Genomic DNA, 17,624 nt, shown 5'->3' with positions numbered 1-17,624 from the left:
TGGGCAGGACCTCGCTTTCTCTTTGAGCATATCGCTATTCGGTGGGTGTGAGTAGGGGTGTGCACAAAACTGGCTGGTCTGGTTCCATTCGGGTCCAAACTGGACCCGAACTGGACTGGGCCTATTCAGGCCGGCACCCCATCGAATCCCCCTCCCAGTTCAGTTTGGTCCAGGGGGGGTCACAAACAAATTTTGGGGGTACTTACCCCTCCTGGGGGTTTCTCTGAGGCTGTGGGGGGGTCTCTGGAGGTTCTCCCCCCTGCAGGCCTCCTTTATGCAGCCAATCGCCCTGTTTGGGTGTTCTTCAGCCCATTCCGGCCCTCACCCCTGTTTTGGTGGTCATTTTGGAGGCCATTGGGCCACGCATGCCCAATGGGTCTCTGCATGATCAGGTCATGACCCAGGCCACTTTATGCCATGTCATCATCCACGGTCAAGAAGACTGGCTAGGAAAGGCTAAATCACATAGCAATAGCAATAGCACTTACATTTATATACCGCTCTATAGCTGGAAGCTCTCTAAGCGGTTTACAATGATTTAGCATATTGCCCCCCAATATTCTGGGTACTCATTTTACCGACCTCGGAAGGATGGAAGGCTGAGTCAACCTTGAGCCCCTGGTCAGGATCGAACTTGCAACCTTCTGGTTACAGGGCGGCAATTTTACCACTGCGCCACCAGGGGCTCTTTACCACATGCCTCCTTACACCCATATTGGGTAGTTTCTGGAGATTCACAATAAACCAGGTAATTTCTGCCTCGTTACAGCAAGACACCCTGCACAAATTTCATGAGGGACATCAAGGAATAGAGCATGAGCCAAAATGTCTGTGTGGTGGCCAGGGCTGAGTACACAGCTCCAAAAGCTGGTGAATGCTGTGATGTCTGTGCCATCATGCAAACCAATCCACCAGAACCACTTACATCATCTGTTCTCCCAAGTCGACCTTGGCATATGGTTGGAACTGACCTTTTTAACCTTGATAACAGCTCTCATCTTGTACTGATAGCCGACTTTTCTAAATTTATTGAAGTTGCTCAGCTACCCTGAGCACTACTTCTCAAGTGGTCATCAGTGAAATGAAGCCCATTTCCCCCTCTTTGAAATACCTGAGCAGGTCATTTCTGATAATGCATCTAATTTTTCATCAGACCTTTTCAAACAGTTTGCTACATATTATGTATTGCAACATTTCACCTCCAGCCCTCTGTTTCCTCAGAGCAATGGCAAAACTAAAAGGGCAGTTGAGTCAGTAAAAAACCTAATGTACAAGGCTCCTGACCCCTACCTTGCTTTGCTGGCCTATCAATCAACACCCTTGGCAATGGTTTCATCCCTGTGGAGCTGCTCATGGGCCAGAAACTTCATTCCACAGTCCCCACTTTTGCGTCTCAGGTAAGCCTACCTTGGATCCCTCAGAGCTGAGTAACTACAGGCCTGTCTCCAACCTTCCATGGCTGGGCAAGGTAATTGAGAGGGTAGTGGCCTCCCAGCTCCAGACAGTCTTGGAGAAAACTGATTATCTAGACCCATTTCAAATTGGTTTCCGGGCTGGCTATAGGGTGGAGACTGCCTTGGTCGGCCTGATGTATGATCTCCAACTGGGAATGGACAGAGGAAGTGTGAATCTGTTGGTCCTTTTGGACCTCTTGGTGGCTTTTGATACTATCGACCATAGTATCCTTCTGGAGCGTCTGAGGGGGTTGGGAGTGAGAGGTACTGCTTTGCAGTGGTTCCGCTCCTACCTCTCGGGCAGGTTCCAGATGATGTCTCTTGGAGATTATTGTTCTTCAAAATCTGAACTTTGTATGGTGTCCCTCAGGGCTCCGTATTGTCTCCGATGTTGTTTAACATCTACATGAAACCGCTGGGAGAGGTCATCAGGAGATTTGGTGCAGGGTGTTATCAGTATGCTGATGACACCCAAATCTATTTCTCCATGTCAGCATCATCAAGAGAGGGCATAACCTCCCTAAATGCCTGTTTGGAGTCGGTAATGGGCTGGATGAGGGATAACAAACTGAGACTGAATCCAGATAAGACGGAGGTACTCATTGTGTGGGGTCAGAACTCAGGAGCTGATTTTGATCTGCCTGTTCTGGATGGGGTCACACTTCCCCAGAAGGAACAAGTACGCAGTCTGGGGGTACTTCTGGATCCAAGTCTCTCCCTGGTGTCCCAGGCTGAGGCCGTGGCCAGAGGTGCCTTCTATCAGCTTCGGCTGATATGTCAGCTGCGTCTATTTTTTGAGATAGGTGACCTCAAAACAGTGGTACATCTGCTTGTAACCTCCAGACTGGATTACTGTAATGTGTTCTATGTGGGGCTGCCCTTGTACGTAGTCCAGAAACTACAGTTGGTTCAGAATGCGGCAGCCAGTCTGATCTCTGGGTCATCTAGGAGAGACCATATTACTCCTGTATTGAAGGAGTTACACTGGCTGCCGATATGTTTCCGGGCAAAATACAAGGTGTTAGTTATAACTTATAAAGCCCTAAACAGCTTGGGCCCTGGGTATTTAAGAAAACATCTTCTTCGTTATGAACCCCACCGCTCTTTGAGATCATCAGGAGAGGTCCGTCTGCAGTTGCCACCGGCTCGTCTGGTAGCTATTCAGGGACGGGCCTTCTCTGTTGCTGCCCCGAGGCTTTGGAATGTGCTCCCTAGTGAAATAAGAGCCTCCCCATCTCTGACAATTTTTAAAAGGTCTTTAAAGATGCATCTGTTCACCCAGGCTTTTAACTGATACTGTTTTGATTGTTTTTAATGTTGTTTTAGAATACTGTTATAAAATTTTTTTAATTGTTGTGGGTTAAATTTTTGTTTTTGTTTTTAACTAATGTTTTAATGTTTAGGAAACTGCCATATACTGAGTCAGACCATTGGTCTATCTAGATCAGTATTGTCTTCACAGACTGGCGGCGGCTTCTCCAAGGTTGCAGACAGGATTCTTTCTCAGCCCTATCTTGGAGAAGCCAGGGAGGGAACTTGAAACCTTCTGCGCTTCCCAGAGCAGCTTCATCCCCTGAGGGGAATATCTTGCAGTGCTCATACATCAAGTCTCCCATTCAGATGCAACCAGGGCAGACCCTGCTAAGCTATGGGGACAAGTCATGCTTACTACCACAAGACCAGCTCTTCTCTCCTTTTATCTTGTTGTAAACCACCTAGAGACGTAAGTTAAGGCAGTATAAAAATATGTTAAATAAATAAATAATAATAAATAACTGATTTTCACAGCCTCTGAGATGAACATTACAAAGCTTCCAAAATGAGAGTCTATGACAAACACCATAAAGCTAAATTCCTACCAGTACTGAACCTGGGAGATCTTGTCAGGGTGAAGGATTCCCATGAAAAAGGGAATGTACAGGGAAATGTAAAGACTCCTCGATCCTATGTTGCAATCCTAACTGGTATTATTCGGCACACCTTGTCTTGGCAGGAGATTCAACAGAGTCTCCATAAGATCACTGAAACACAGCCTGCAAAAAATACTACCCAGGACATACCCATAGCTGATGCTTCAGTGCCTTCCCTTGTGAGGAGGTATCCAGACAAGAAGAGACAACTTCCAGGTTTTCTAAGAGATTGACATCTGGAAGCCCATAGCATACTCATGCTTAGTGGCTAACACTCGATAGGGCAGAATAATCCCTGAAAGGAAGCTGAGATTTCAGTTATTCTAGCCTGGCCTCACACGACTTTCCAGTATTTTGTATTTTCATTTAAATGGGGGAAGATGTTATTTTGGTATGTTATCCCAACTTATAAGGGGGGAAGTGGCAATAGTTGTATATAGTTCAGGGCCAATAGGTAGCACTGTGTGGGAAGAAAGGGAAGGTTTGGGAAGGGAAGATTAAAGTTTGTTTCAGTTTCAGCTCAATGTGCTGTCCAGGCTTTTTGTTATCTCCACACCAAGTGGGCGGCTCCTGGCATCACCCACTCAAGGAAGTAAAAAATGGGATGGAGATACAACTCCTGAAACCAAAAGGAACTGTGTTTTTTCACCCATCTTTACTGCCTTTGGGGGGTGGGGCCAGACTGGCACCCCCTAGCAATCAAAGCGAGAGACCCCCACAATATGCTCCACCTCTCACTATCCCTGGCTCTGTCCATCACCTGCCCTGCCTAGCAACTCCCCTGCTGCCCCGGTTTGAGGAGCCACCAGCTGCCACTTGAAGAAATGTCCAGATACATAGTGCTGTACTTCCAGCAATTAGATCTGTAGTTGAGACTTTTGAAAGCAATTTTCAGTAGTGCATTTTAATCATCTGCTTTAGAAACTTTAAGAGTCTTGTTTTATAGCTGCTTCCCTCATAAATACAAAGAAACTAGCCGATCCGCACAGAGCATCTGTGCGCTCTTTGGGGCCGGCTGTTCCCCAATCCCTCCTTCCCCCTCCCTCTCCCTCCTTTCCCCTCCCCCTCCCTCCTGCCCCACTTTATTGGCCCCCTCCCCTCCTGCCCCACTTTCTTGCCCCCCTCTCCCTTCTCTTGGGCAACCGAAAAGAGTCCCGCCACCACCATACATCCTGGGCGGTGAACAGGGAAGTCCCGCCATCCGTTTCCCTCCTGCCCCAGCCTCGAATGGGTGCCTGGCCTCCATGGCTGGGCCTGCTGCTGCCTGGCCTCTGCAGCCGGGCATGCCTGCTCTCTGCCGCCTGGCCTCTGCAGCCGGGCGCACCTGGCCTCCACAGCCGCCACCTGGCCTCCGTGCCCAGTCCCACCACCACCTGGCCTCCGCGCCCATGGCTGGCCGCAGCGACCAAATCTCCTGACCTGGCTGTGCCTCAGCCAATCAGGCGCCTCCACCGCCCAGCCAATCAGCTGGGCACCGGGACACACATTCTAAGGCACACCCAGGAGAATTAATAATATAGATCTTATGTATGTTTAACAAAGACTTTATTTCAGAAATAAATCAATTTTTCTCCTTCTCCATTCCCTCCTTTAAAAAAAAAAGATTCCAATGTGGCATTTGTTCTGCCTCAGGGATGTGTGTTAAAGTTCATTTCAGTTGTTTTCCACCTTATATGTTACTTTGGATTGTATAAGTGTACTTATATTTCCGCCTTCACCATTTATAAAATGAAGCCTCTGTAACTATGTTGGCTTCTTTACCCTGATACGGCTTTGCAGACATGAGGAGGGTTTGTTAGAGAAATCACTGAGTCAGACTTTGAAACATAACAAGAAGAATATTTATGTAAAGATGTTATCTGAGGTTTTTTGATTCACTACTGGTTAGTCGGGCTGAAATCTTGCTTGGTTACAACGCTGATGTTTTGAACTTCTAACATCACTTAATTACTTTACACAAAATATATAAGACTTTTCACGTTTGAACCCTGATCCTTCCCAGAACTGTACTTCGTAATCCAGTCTTACAGATTGTCCTAGTAATCCAATCCTCTATTTTTTTATCCTTTGAGTCTTACAACTTCTTTTTGAGACTGTTCCTACTGAGTCCCAAATCTTCACTCTAACTGGACTTCCAACTTCTAACCACCACTTATGATTGACAGCTCTCCAGGATTCTAAGCCAATTTGCATAAAAGTGGTCCTGCCCCATTTCATCACATTCACTCCCCACACTTTCTACAAGCTCCCCATGGGGACAAACCTCTAATCAACAAAACATAATGGCATGTAAGTCAGATGTTCATAACTCTGACGCATATAGTTCCTGAAAGGAACAACTTTTTTGTATGTGCTATTTTACATTTGAAAGTTGGGGGTTCCTGTACATTCAGCTCCTAACATCCGAGATCAGTTAGTCAAGCACAGTGATCTCTGGAGAGTGTGAACATATTGTGCAAAGAAACCCATGCAAGCCTAACATTTCCTCAACAGAGTTTAACTGCAGGAGTGAGAATGGAACTCTAACTCCCAGTCACACACAAAAAACAGCCATGAACCTGAGATGTTGCATCACCACCCGCCACCCTCCCCGAGAGCATCTGTATTCCTAGGACACACACAGGGGCGTAACAAGGTTGGCTTGGGCCCAGAGACAAGATTTTAAAATGGGCCCCCCACCGCCACTGGTGGATGTGCTCTCTCACCAGCTTGCAGCCCGTCTCAGCAGCACGCTGGAAGTTAGAAACTGAAGGTAGAGGGCTGCCTGAGCTCAGCCAAACTCTACACATCCTCTTATGAGCCAGCCCTACGTCCTACATCAGCACGAGGCTGTTCTCTTTCAACTTCTTTCTTTCATTGTATATACATTTTTAAAAATTAAAATAAAATCCTCGGGGGGCGGGCAGGGCAGGGGGAAGCGTCAGCCTGCTAAAGCACCAGTCAGATACCACTTCAGTTTCTCAAAACATTTTCAAAATAAGAAACTTGACTCCCTTTCCTGAGGAAACTGCAGGAACATCGTCATCTTCTCAGAAAAGAAAAAGTCTCTCTCTCTTCGCTCCACCCCCCACCCCCACCCCACTACACTTTGGTGAGGCCAGGACTCGTTTCTTATTCCCTCAGGAGGAAGGATCCAGAGAGAAACCAAAGTGAAAAATCAAGCAGCATCAGCTCAGCACACACACAGAGGGTGGGAGGAGATGGCTGACCCGGAAACTGCATTGGGGTGGGGAGGAGAGTTAGTTTTAAGCAACTCTCCAACTCGGCGTGTGTGCCTGCTCCGCTCACCAGCAAAGAGAAGGCTGCCGCGCTGGGCTTCCTTGAGTTGAGTGCACTGCCACGCCACCCGCCCGATTCTTTGTTCAGAGTCCCCTATGGAAGAGCTTCTTCCTTTGCCCCTCCAGTCTATGCACATTACAAGGCAGAGGGGCTGGGGGTGGGGCGGAACTGGATGGTTAGAGATGGCAATTTCATTAGCAAATGGAAGGAGGGAGGGAGGAATCAGGTCACCCGCCGCCCCCTGCCACCCCCGCATAAGCCAGCTCGTCACACCCCAACCGTTTCCTCCCCCTCCCTCCCACCACTGCATCCTGGGGTATAAACAAACCTTAAAAAAAAGAAAAGAAAGAAAAACAACAACAAACACACACAAATCCAAAACAAAAAGAGTCTTTTCAACACCCCCACCGTGGGGGGGGGGGAATGGAGTGGGTTTCCGCCGCCGCGCCTCCCACAGCTTGGACTCACTCAGCACACACATGGTGAAATTGTAAGACGCAAGGCAGGGGAACCAAGTGAAGCAACTGACTGACTACCTTTTTTCTGGACACTTGAGAGAGATTATAAGTAGTTGCTACTAGCAGCAGCTAGCAACAAGCTGGGATCACGGGCAGGGCAGACGCACGCAGACACAGGCAGCAGCTCGAAGTACAGCACAGCAGATGAGTCGATGCTCGGCGACCTCCTCTTCCTTCCTTGCTCGGCAGCACGTGCTAGGCAGCAGCAGCAGCTGAGCATGCGTGTTTCTCTGCACCAGCAGCAGCCAATGGGTGGGGAAGGAAGAGGAGCCCCCCCCGCCACAGAACTAAGCAAAAGGGTGGAGGGTGGGCGGAGGCAGCAGCAGGCAGGAAATACAGCGCTCCGGAACAAAGGTGGAATTTTTTAAAAACATTTTTTAAAAATACACTTAATCAAGGAATCTGGGTGGGGGAGGCACATGACATGTCTCTCGGGTGCCCCCTAAGCTGTGGGGACCCCAGACAACTGTCTCCCCTTGCCCGATCATCGTTATGCGCCTGGACACACACAAGCAATTCTAAGACGTTCCCATTCAAATATAATAATTGTATGCAAAAAGAAATTGCATTCATCATATTGTGTGATCTTACCGAGATTCATAATGGATTTCCATTCAGTGGTGTGCATAAGTTAGTTTTGTGTGTTCCCCACTGTGGGACATGCAGGGATTGCGTGTGTGAACAAAGCTTAAAAGGTCCTGAAAGTTTTGATGTCGGGAAGACATAGGGGGCTCTCTCTTTTTTGTATTTATATGATATGTGTTAAGTGAAGATTACTCATTCCCTTTCCCACTTGCCCTTCATAGCCTTTTGTTTTTATACACTGTAAAGTCTGTGGCAGGGACCTGCTTATCAGAAGGGAAGCTTGGGGTGGGGAGAGAGGTGGGTTATTAAGCTTGTTTTATAGCTGCTTCCCTCATGAATACCAAGGAATCTTATGTATGATTAACTGAGACTTTATTTCAAAAACAACTCAATTTTCTCCTTCTCCATTCCCCCCCCCCCTTCACTGTGGCATTTGTTCTGAGTCAGAGGTGTATGTTAAAGTTTCTTTCAGTTGTTTTTCACCTTAGATGTTACTTTGGATTGTATAGGTTTACTTATATTTCCACCTTCACCAATTATACAATGAAGCCCCTGTAACTCTGTTGGCTTCTTTACCCTGATAAGGCTTTGCAGACGTGAAGAGAGTTTGCTACAGAAATCACTCAGTCAGATGTAGTTTAAAAGATAACAAGAATAATATATATTGAAAGATGTTATCTGAGGTTGGTTTGTTTCACTAGGGCTAAAAACTTGCTTGGTTACAAAGTTGATTCTTTGAACTTCTCACAGCACTTAGTTACTTTACACACAATGAGACTATTCTTATGGCCATGCAAAAACAGGCTAAGGGTGACCAGCCCAGTTTTGTGCAATCGTGTGTAGCTCTAGGAGCCATGTGGCTCCCGGCTCCTAGCCCTCTTGAAATCCACCCTCTCCATTTCCCTGATCATGAGTTGCCATGGCACAGCTCCGCGCTGCACAACTCACGAGGAGACCCCTGACTGGGAGGCTACAACAAGCCTCCCAGTGTCAGGGGGCTCCCCAGAATGCCCTGTGCACTCACACAGGGCATTCAGGGACTTCCGGGGGCAAGGTGGCCACCATCACTGCCGCCCAACTGGCTCTGTGACAGAGCCAGTAATCATGTGGGAGGCCAATCCATCCATCCTGGGTGGCTTAATGCTCGTGTGCGGGGAGGGCGGGTCAAGCCCACTCTACTCACCAAACCCCTTCCAGCTCTCCACACTGCTTGTGTGGAGAGGCTTAATATAGATGGCTTTTCACCTTTGAACCCAGTTCCTTCCCAGAACCGTAGATCACAATCCAGTCTTTATTACAGACTGTCCTAGTAATACAGTCCTTTATTTTTTAGAATGTCTTAGAACAACTCCTTTTTGAGACTGTTCCTACTGAGTCCCAAATCCTTACTCTAACTGGACTTCCAGCCTCTAACCACCACTTATGATTGACAACTCTCCAGGATTCTAAGCCAATTTGCATAAAAGTAGTCCTGCACCGTTTCATCACATTCACTCCCCACACTTTCTACAAGCTCCCTGTGGGGACAAACTTCTAATCAACAAAACATAATGGACTGCTGGATAGAATACAAGAAGTCTGCTGCAGGAACACAGCAAGAAATCCTATGGCACCTGAAAGACATATTGCAGCAAACCCTTTCATAGGCCAAAACCATGCATATGCCTCATTTGTGTCTTCCCACTGTGTGTACACCTGGCAAAACAGTCTCTTTATTTAACAATGATGGCTGATCTTCACACAACACAGGGCTTTTCTTATACCATGGAATACACTTTAGGAAAAAATGTGATAGCAGTCAGTAAACTGCCCTGAGCCATTTTTGGAAGGGTGGTATAGAAATGAAATGAAATAAAATAAAATAAATAAGTAGCCTTAATAACCACTAGAAACCAAGTTCGCCCTTACAGACTTGTTTGCAAAGGAAAAGTTTAGAGTAGGCAGAGACATGGGCTCACTACCATTATATAAAAGGTGCCTTCTTCATTTGACTCCCAACCACAAGGAAACTAAATACAGGAAGCCCGCAACTTACAAATGAGTTGTGTTTCAAATGTTGGCATGTAAGTCGGATATTCGTAACTCCTCATGCATATAGTTCCTGAGAGCAACAACTTGTTTGCATGTGCTATTTTACATTTGAAAGTTGGGGGTTCCTGTACATTCAGCTCCTAACATCCGAGATCAGTTAGTCAAGCACAGTGATCTCTGGAGAGTGTGAACATATTGTGCAAAGAAACCCATGCAAGCCTAACTTTTCCTCAACTGAGTTAAACTACAAGAGTTAAAATAGAACTTCAACTCCCAGTCACACATAAAAAACAGCCATGAAGCTGAAATGCTGCATCACCGCTCCCTCCCCTCCCCTCCCCCAAAGCAGCTGTATTCCTTCTAATTAGTTCCAAATCGATTTTAGTAAAGGTATGCAACAAGAAATTGCATTCATCATGTCGTGTGATCTTACCAAGATTCCTCTTGGTTTTCTGTTCAGTGGTGTGTACAGCTGTACGTTGCTTTCACCGTCTCCGACTGTGCGGGCTGTTCTTTGCTAGGAAGTAGTGGAAGTGAAAATAAAGAGCTTTACGAGACGCTGCTAAAACTTCAGTGTCAGAGGACACGCAGGGATTATCCTCTGTGTGTGAAAATTGCTAGAAACGTCCTGCAAGTTTTATAGTCATTGCAAAAACATAAGGAGCTCTCTCTTTTTTGTTTTTATGTGATGTATGTTAAGTGAAGATTACTCTCCATTCCCTTTCCCACTTCCCCTTACTAGTCTGCAGTGCAGTGTGCTTCACTTTCTATGTTTGCCTAGGGAGCGGGGAAGAGAGAGAGTGATCTTACAGTGCATAAGCGCCAGGGATGCCAACTCTCCAGGATCATGGGCATCAGTCTCCAAGTGACTATTGAAAGCAATCCTGGTATTTTAATGGATAGATGCTGTGAAAATTATTGGGGGGGATGACATCTCCAGGAATAGCTAATATATGTACATCTCTAGGCAGTCTAAAAATTTCAATATTAAAAATCACAGCTTAAAATACATATAACACAATAAAAACAATATAAAACAATTAAAATTAATTCTAATTAAAAGTGAGAACAAGAGTCTTGAGGCTCTTCCCGAAAACAAACAGAGAAGGAGATGCTCTTATTTCAGCAGGGAGAATATTCTAATCACCTGGGGCAGCCAAGAAGAAAGCCCCACCCTGAGTTAAACTGTAACCGGACCTCTCCAGGAGATCGTAAAAGGTGGCAGGGTTCATTACAAAGGAGGAGCTCTCTTAAATAGCCTGGACCCAAGTCATTAAAGACTTTATAGGTAATAAACAGCACTTTGTATTTCACCCGGAAACATATCGGCAGTCAGTGCAGTTCTCTCAAAACAGGTGTTATATGGTCCTTTCATGTTGTCCCGGAGACCAATCTGACTGACGCACTCTATACCAATTGTAGTTTCTGGACTACGTACAAAGGCAGCCCCACATAGAGCACATTACAGTAGTCAAGTCTGGAGGTTACCAGCATATGTACCATGGTTTTAAAGTCATTCACCTCTAGAAAGGTATGTTGCTGACGTATCAGCTGAAGATGATAAAAAGCGCTCCTGGCCACTACCTCAACCTGAGAAGCTGGGGAGAACTTTGGGTACAGGAGCACTCCCAAGCTACGTACCTGATGTTTCAGGGGGAGTGTAACACCATCCAGAACAGGCATATCTAAACCATCTCTCTTACTTGGATTCAACCTCAGTTTGTATCCCTCATATAGCCCATTAATGTTTCTAGGCAGGCATTTAGGGAAGATATGTCATCCTGTGGCTTACATTGTTTTTTGTTTTTGTTTTTTGTAAATCGTCTATAATATTGTGTATATTGTTTCTTGTTTACACAATCAGACAGGTGTTATTGACTGGTTTGTTTTATCCAGACATCGAGTCCTTCCCAACAGTGGCGTATCGGGGGGAAACGGCGCCCAGGGCAAACTCTGGCCCTGAAATGGTGCCCCCCCGCCCCCCCACCCAACCTGGCCCCCACACACCTGTGCCGGCAGCGCAGTGGCGCCCCAGGTGGCAGATCGCCAGCAGTGGCGGTGATTCGGCGGTGGCGGGCGGTGGCGGGTCGCCTGCCGAGTGTGGCAGCCGTGGCGGTGATTTGGCGGGGGCAGACGGCGGGGGTGGCGGGACGCCCACCGAGTGCGGCGGTGGCTGGTGGCTGGCGGCAATTGGCTGTAGCGGCCCGAGCAGCGGCGGATCGCCTGCCGAGGAGTGCAGGCAGAGAGACACCGGGCCAGATGGCAAGCCTCGGCGTCGCTCTGCCAGCACTCCTCGGCGGGCGATCCACCGCCGGTTGGGCAGCTACATCGCCACCAGCCACCGCCGCACTCAGCAGGCGACCCTCCGCCGCCCGCCGCCACCGAATCGCCGCCGCACGCACGCCTCCACACTCGGCGGGCAATCCGGGGGGGCGGGGATGCCACTTTTTGGCGCCTCCCACGTGGCCCGCCGGGGTGGCGCCCAGGGTATGTGCCCTGCCTGCCCCCCCATCGTTACACCCCTGCTTCCAAAGGACCTGGGATGGCTGAATTTTATTGTCAATGATGATGTTGTTATAGATATCGTCGCAGAGTATAGGCTGTTCCAAGTAAAGATGCTTTTTGTAATTGCCTGAAGGTGATTTCTGTGGCCCCTATGGTGTTGAGGTGCTCTTCAAGGTCTTTTGGAACTGCACCCAGGGCGCCAATTACCACTGGGATTATTTTGGTATTCTTCTGCAACAGCCTTTCAATTTCAATTTGTAGATCTTTGTATTTGGTGATTTTTTCCTATTTCTTTTTCTGCTATCCCCTTTCTATTCTGCTATCCCCTGGTATTGCTATGTCGATTATTTTTAACTTGTTTTTCGTTCCCCCCGACTAGAGTTATATCTGGTGTATTGTGTGGCAGATGTTTGTCTGTTTGTAGTCAGAAGTCTCATAATATTTTTACATCTTCATTTTCTTCAACTTTTTCAATTTTATGGTCCCACCAATTTTTGGCTACAGGTAGCTTGTGTTTTTTTGCAGATGTTCCAGTGTGTCATCCCTGCTACTTTGTCATGCCTTTGTTTGTAGTCAGTCTGTGCGATCTTTTTACAACAGCTGATTAGGTGGTCCACTGTTTCATCTGCTTCTTTACAAAGGCGGCACTTGCTGTTTGTTGTGGATTTTTCTACTTTGGCTCTTTTTGCATTTGTTCTTAGTGCCTGTTCTTGTGCAGCCAGTATTAAACCCTCTGTTTCTTTCTTCAAGTTGCCATTCTTAAGCCACTGCCAGGTCTTGTTGATGTCTGATTTTCTACTTATATTGTGCAAATATTGACCACTAGTATTTTTAAGCCCGTTAAAATAACGAGCACTAGTACCTCCCCCCCCTTTCTTCCTTTTCCCTTTCTCTCGCCCTCATTTCCTTCCCTCTTTTCTCTCTCTCTCTCTCTCTCTTTCATTTCTTCCTTTTCTCTCCCTCTCCCTCTCTTTCCTTCCCTTCCTTTCTTCCCCCTCTTCTCCTTCTCTTTCTTTTTTCTTTCTCTTTCCCGCTTTCCTTCCTTTCTTCTCTCTCGCTCTCTCCACTCCTTCCTTCTCCCTCCCTCTCGCCCTCCTTTCCTTCCTTTTTCTTTCTTTCTCTCTCTCCCTCTTTCCTCCCTTCCTTCTCTCTCCCTCTCTCTCCTTTCCTTCCTTTATTCCACCTCTTCTCACTCCCTTCTTTCCGTTTTCTTTCTCTTTGCCTTTTTTCTTCCTTTAACGGGCTTGCTCTTTGGGGCTGGCTGCTTCTCCCTCCCTCCCGTCTTTCTTTTGTCCTTCTCCCTCACTCCTTTCTCCTTTTTCTTTCTTCTTCCTTCCTTCCTTACTTCTCTGTTTCCTTCTTTCCCTCCCTCCCTCCTTCTTTATTTTGTCCTTTTCCCTCCCTTCTCTCTCTTTTCTCTCCTTCCTTCTTTACTTCTTTCCATCTTTCTATTGTCCTGTCTCCCTCCCTCCCTCCCTCCCTCACGCCTTCCTCTCTCTCTCTCTCTCTCTCTCTCTCTCTCTCTCTCTCTCTCTCTCTGTCTGCCTTCCTCCTTGATGAAGAAAACATGCTAATTGGAAGCTTGATAATATAAACTATGTTTGTTGGCATACATTATGGGGTTGCTATCTTTTAGCAGCATTAAATCATTGCATGAGAGCACTGCCCAAAAACCTCTTCATTTCCTTTTAGTGACTTCTAACTGCCCCCAGTTCAAGTTTAATAGAAAAGGAAGGACACGATGTAGTTTTGATGACAGGAAACCAATGCCTTCCAAATAAATAAATTCCATCACTGGCTGCCAAAAAGTGTTAATTATTTCCTTTGATGAATTAAAAGCCATAAAAGTCTCTCTAAAGCATGCAGCTTACAGTCATAGTCTGCCCTACTGCTGCACTGAGAGTTGATATAAAACTGTTTATTTTAATGTAGTAAACACTCCCTTTTTTTTTTAGCAAGGATATCTTCTCTGTTAATCAAATACAGTATGTGTTGATTTGGCCTTATACGAAGGCAGCCAGTGAATCAAAGAGTTATGACGAACCCTTCTAATCAGGTTGTCAAGTGATTTTGTCTATATCGTGTGTAGACTCCACAACAGGGGCATACAGCTGTAGGTTGGGGGGGGAGGAGTCTGAATCAGGACCATGGCAAGAGCAAAGAGTAAAGCCCCCTCCCCCATTCTGTGATCCCGATACAGATTAGGTCTGCAGCTATTATTTTGCAAAAAGCATAAGAATAAAGAAAAGGAAAAGGAAAAAAGGTTCACATGCCAGGGCCCATTCCATGCTCCGCTCTACTCCGTGCACGGCCCGCAGCAGCAGCGCCGCCGCCGCCGCCACTTCCTTGGCCTCCAGGCCAGGTGGACAATTCCGCCACCGACACCAGGAGTGCTGCCCACCGACGCCGTCTCTGGCTTCCCGGCCGGGTGGAAACTTCAGCCACCGGCGCCTTTCCATCCTCTGGGGTCGGTGCGGCCCCGCCGCCACCTTTTCTTCGCTCCCTGTGATGGGTCCCGGCTTTCCCCGCGGCAGGGCCGGTTCCGCCGCTGCCACCTCTGCCCTCCCCGGTCCCCGCTTCTCCTTCGTCCCGGGAGACCCCGACCCCCCCGAGTGCGGCCGCCAGCGGGCCCAGTCCTTTCCAGTCTGCCCCGCCGCGGCCAGTCGCCCCGCCACGGCCCCTGCCCCTGCCACCTCTTGCCTAGGCGGTGGCTTCGCCACCGCCTCGGCCATACTTCCGCGGCGGCGGCCCCCGCCATTGGGGCCAATCGCCCCCCCGCCGCCTCACCCACACTCCCACCGCCAGTTGCCCTGCCGCGGCCACCACCACCTCTGGCCGAGGCCATGGCTCCGCCACCGCCGCCTCGCCCGCACTCTCCTCCCAGCGTTGGCGGTGGCCGCTTCTCCTTCTCCCGGCCCCAACATGGCTGCCTGGTGTCGGCGGTCGTGTCTCCCTCAGACTGTTCTGGGCATGCGCTTTGCGCATGCCCAGAACAGCCCAGGGAGACACAGCCGCAGATCGCCAACGTTCGAAAGGCACAGACACTCACTTAGCTCTTTATTATAGAGGATGCAGTGGCTTCTTTTTTCATTTTTCTGCTCAGTTCTTGACTTGTTCTTTCTTGTAGGCCTGCTTTGTTTCATTGGTGTTGAATAGTTTCTCGTTATTGACCATTTGAAGTGCATCTTTTTCACTCTCCTTGATATATTCTACAAGGCCTCTTTTCTCCTCTTCTACTGTTTGATGGACTAGCATCATTCCTCTTCCACCTGAGCTGTGAGGGAGGTATAGCCTATCTACATCACTGCAGGGGTGCAGAGCATGATTGATGGTCATTATTTTCCTGGTCTTATGTCTAGCTCTTCCTGGGTCCAGTCTATTATTTCTGCAGTGTATCTGATAACAGGTATATAGCCCAGGTGTTTATGGCTTGTATGGTGTTCCCGCCATGGAGTTTGGACTTGAGTATTTTTCTAACTCTCCTTATGTATTCACTTCCAATTTTTCTTTTAACTTCAGTGTGTGCGATGTTATCAGCCTGGAGAATGCCCAAGTATTTGTAAGGTTCTTTCTCTTCCAGGTTCTTGATCTTGCTTCCATTCGGCAGTTCTATTCTGTTTTTCTTATTTTTCCTCTTTTCATTATTAATGCAGCACACTTGCCTAGTCCAAACTCCATTGCTATGTCACTACTGAATATACGGACAGTGTTTAGCAGTGATTCAATTTCTGACTGGGACTTTTCATACAACTTCAGATCTTCCATGTACAGCAGATGGTTGGTTTTACTTGATGTTTTAGATGTTTGGTAACTGAGGCCTGTTTTGTTTAGTATTTGTGAAAGTGGGGTCATGGCGATTACAAACAACAGAGGGGATAGTGAGTCTCCTTGGAAAATACCTCTTCTAATGCTAACCTGTCCAAGTGTCTCGCCATTGATTGTTAATTGTGTACTCCACATGCTCATTGCTTTTTTTAAATAAATAACTGAATGTTTTTGCTGACACCAGTTGTTTCTAAACATTTCAGTATCCATGTGTGAGGCAATGAATCGAAGGCTTTCTTGTAGTCAATCCATGCAACACTTAGATTTGTTTTTCTTCTCTTGCCATTTTCTAAAATCATTTTGTCAATCAGCAGCTGGTCTTTTGTGCCTCTGGTGTTCGGGCAATTTCCTTTCTGTTCAACTGGAAGCTGTTTGTTAGTTAATAAGTGTTGCATCACTTCATCTGCTATTATTCCAGTTAATAATTTGAACATGGTTGGCAGGCAGGTTAACGGTCTATAATTACTTGGAACTGCACCTTTTGCTGGGTCTTTCATGATGAGATGAATTTTCCCAGTTGTTAGCCATTGTTCAATATCACCTCCTTGCAAAATGTGATTGAACTGTTTTGATAGTTATTTATGAAGGCTTGTTAGGTGTTTAAACCAAAAGCCATGCAGTTCATCGTTGCCTGGTGCAGTCCAATTCTTAATCTTTTTTGCTCTTTCACTTATTAATTCTGGTGTTATTATTAGATCTTGCATTTGTTGGTTACATTTTTTGACCTCTTTCATCCAGCCTGCTTTTTTATTATAATCTATTGGATTGTCCCATAATTTCCCCAAGAATTGCACTGTTTCTTCTTTATTTGGAGTTTCTATGTTCTTGCAATTTCTCCTTCTATGCTTTGGTAGAAACATCTCTGATTCGACTGGAATTGGATATTCTGCGTGTGTTGTGTAATTCTGGCTTCGTATCTGCTAATCCTCTATGACACTGCTGTTATTTGCTGCTTTATTATTTCCAGGACTTCTCTAATTTTCCTTGAATCTAGGTGGTATTTTTGGATCAGATACTTTTGGATCAGATACTTATTATTATTATTATTTCTTGTTTACACAGTCAGACAGGTGTTATTGATTAGTTTGTTTTATCCAGACATCGAGTCCTTCACAAGGACCTGGGATGGCTGAATTTTATCATCAATACTGTTGGTTATTATAGATATCGTCGCAAAATATAGGCTGTTCCCAGTACAGTTGCTTTTTGTAATTGGCTGATGGTGATTTCTGTGGCTGCTATGGTGTTGAGGTGCTCTTCAAGTTGTTTTGGAATTGCACCTAGGGTGCCAATTACCACTGGGATTATTTTAGTCTTCTTCTGCAACAGCCTTTCAATTTCAATTTGTAGATCTTTGTATTTTGTGGTTTTTTCTATTTCTTTTTCTTCTATTCTGCTATCCCCTGGTATTGCTATGTCGATTACTTTGACTTGTTTTTCTTTCTTCTCAACTACAGTTATATCTGGTGTATTGTGTGGCAGCTGTTTGTCTGTTCGTAGTAGGAAGTCCCATAATA

At 46.6% G+C, this 17,624-nt stretch overlaps 1 protein-coding gene across 3 annotated transcripts in view; it reads right to left on the bottom strand.

Annotated features, from left to right (window-relative positions):
• Positions 1–10,455, bottom strand: part of LOC128324752 (interferon-induced protein 44-like) — a 43,299-nt gene extending 32,844 nt beyond the window's left edge. Inside the window, exon 1 of one of the 3 annotated variants that reach the window (XM_053249693.1) lies at positions 10,211–10,455. The gene's annotated coding sequence lies outside the window, so the exon portion shown is untranslated. Of the gene's footprint in view, positions 1–7,179; positions 7,409–10,210 lie in introns of those variants that run through there. The other 2 variants (XM_053249692.1, XM_053249694.1) reach the window with 2 other exon arrangements.
• Positions 10,456–17,624: the final 7,169 nt, after the last annotated feature.

This window comes from Hemicordylus capensis, chromosome 4 (genome assembly GCF_027244095.1).
Source record: "Hemicordylus capensis ecotype Gifberg chromosome 4, rHemCap1.1.pri, whole genome shotgun sequence".
In the NCBI taxonomy this organism is placed as follows: domain Eukaryota; kingdom Metazoa; phylum Chordata; class Lepidosauria; order Squamata; family Cordylidae; genus Hemicordylus; species Hemicordylus capensis.
Note: the sequence above shows the minus strand (reverse complement) of the source record. Positions and strands in the feature narration are given on the sequence as shown.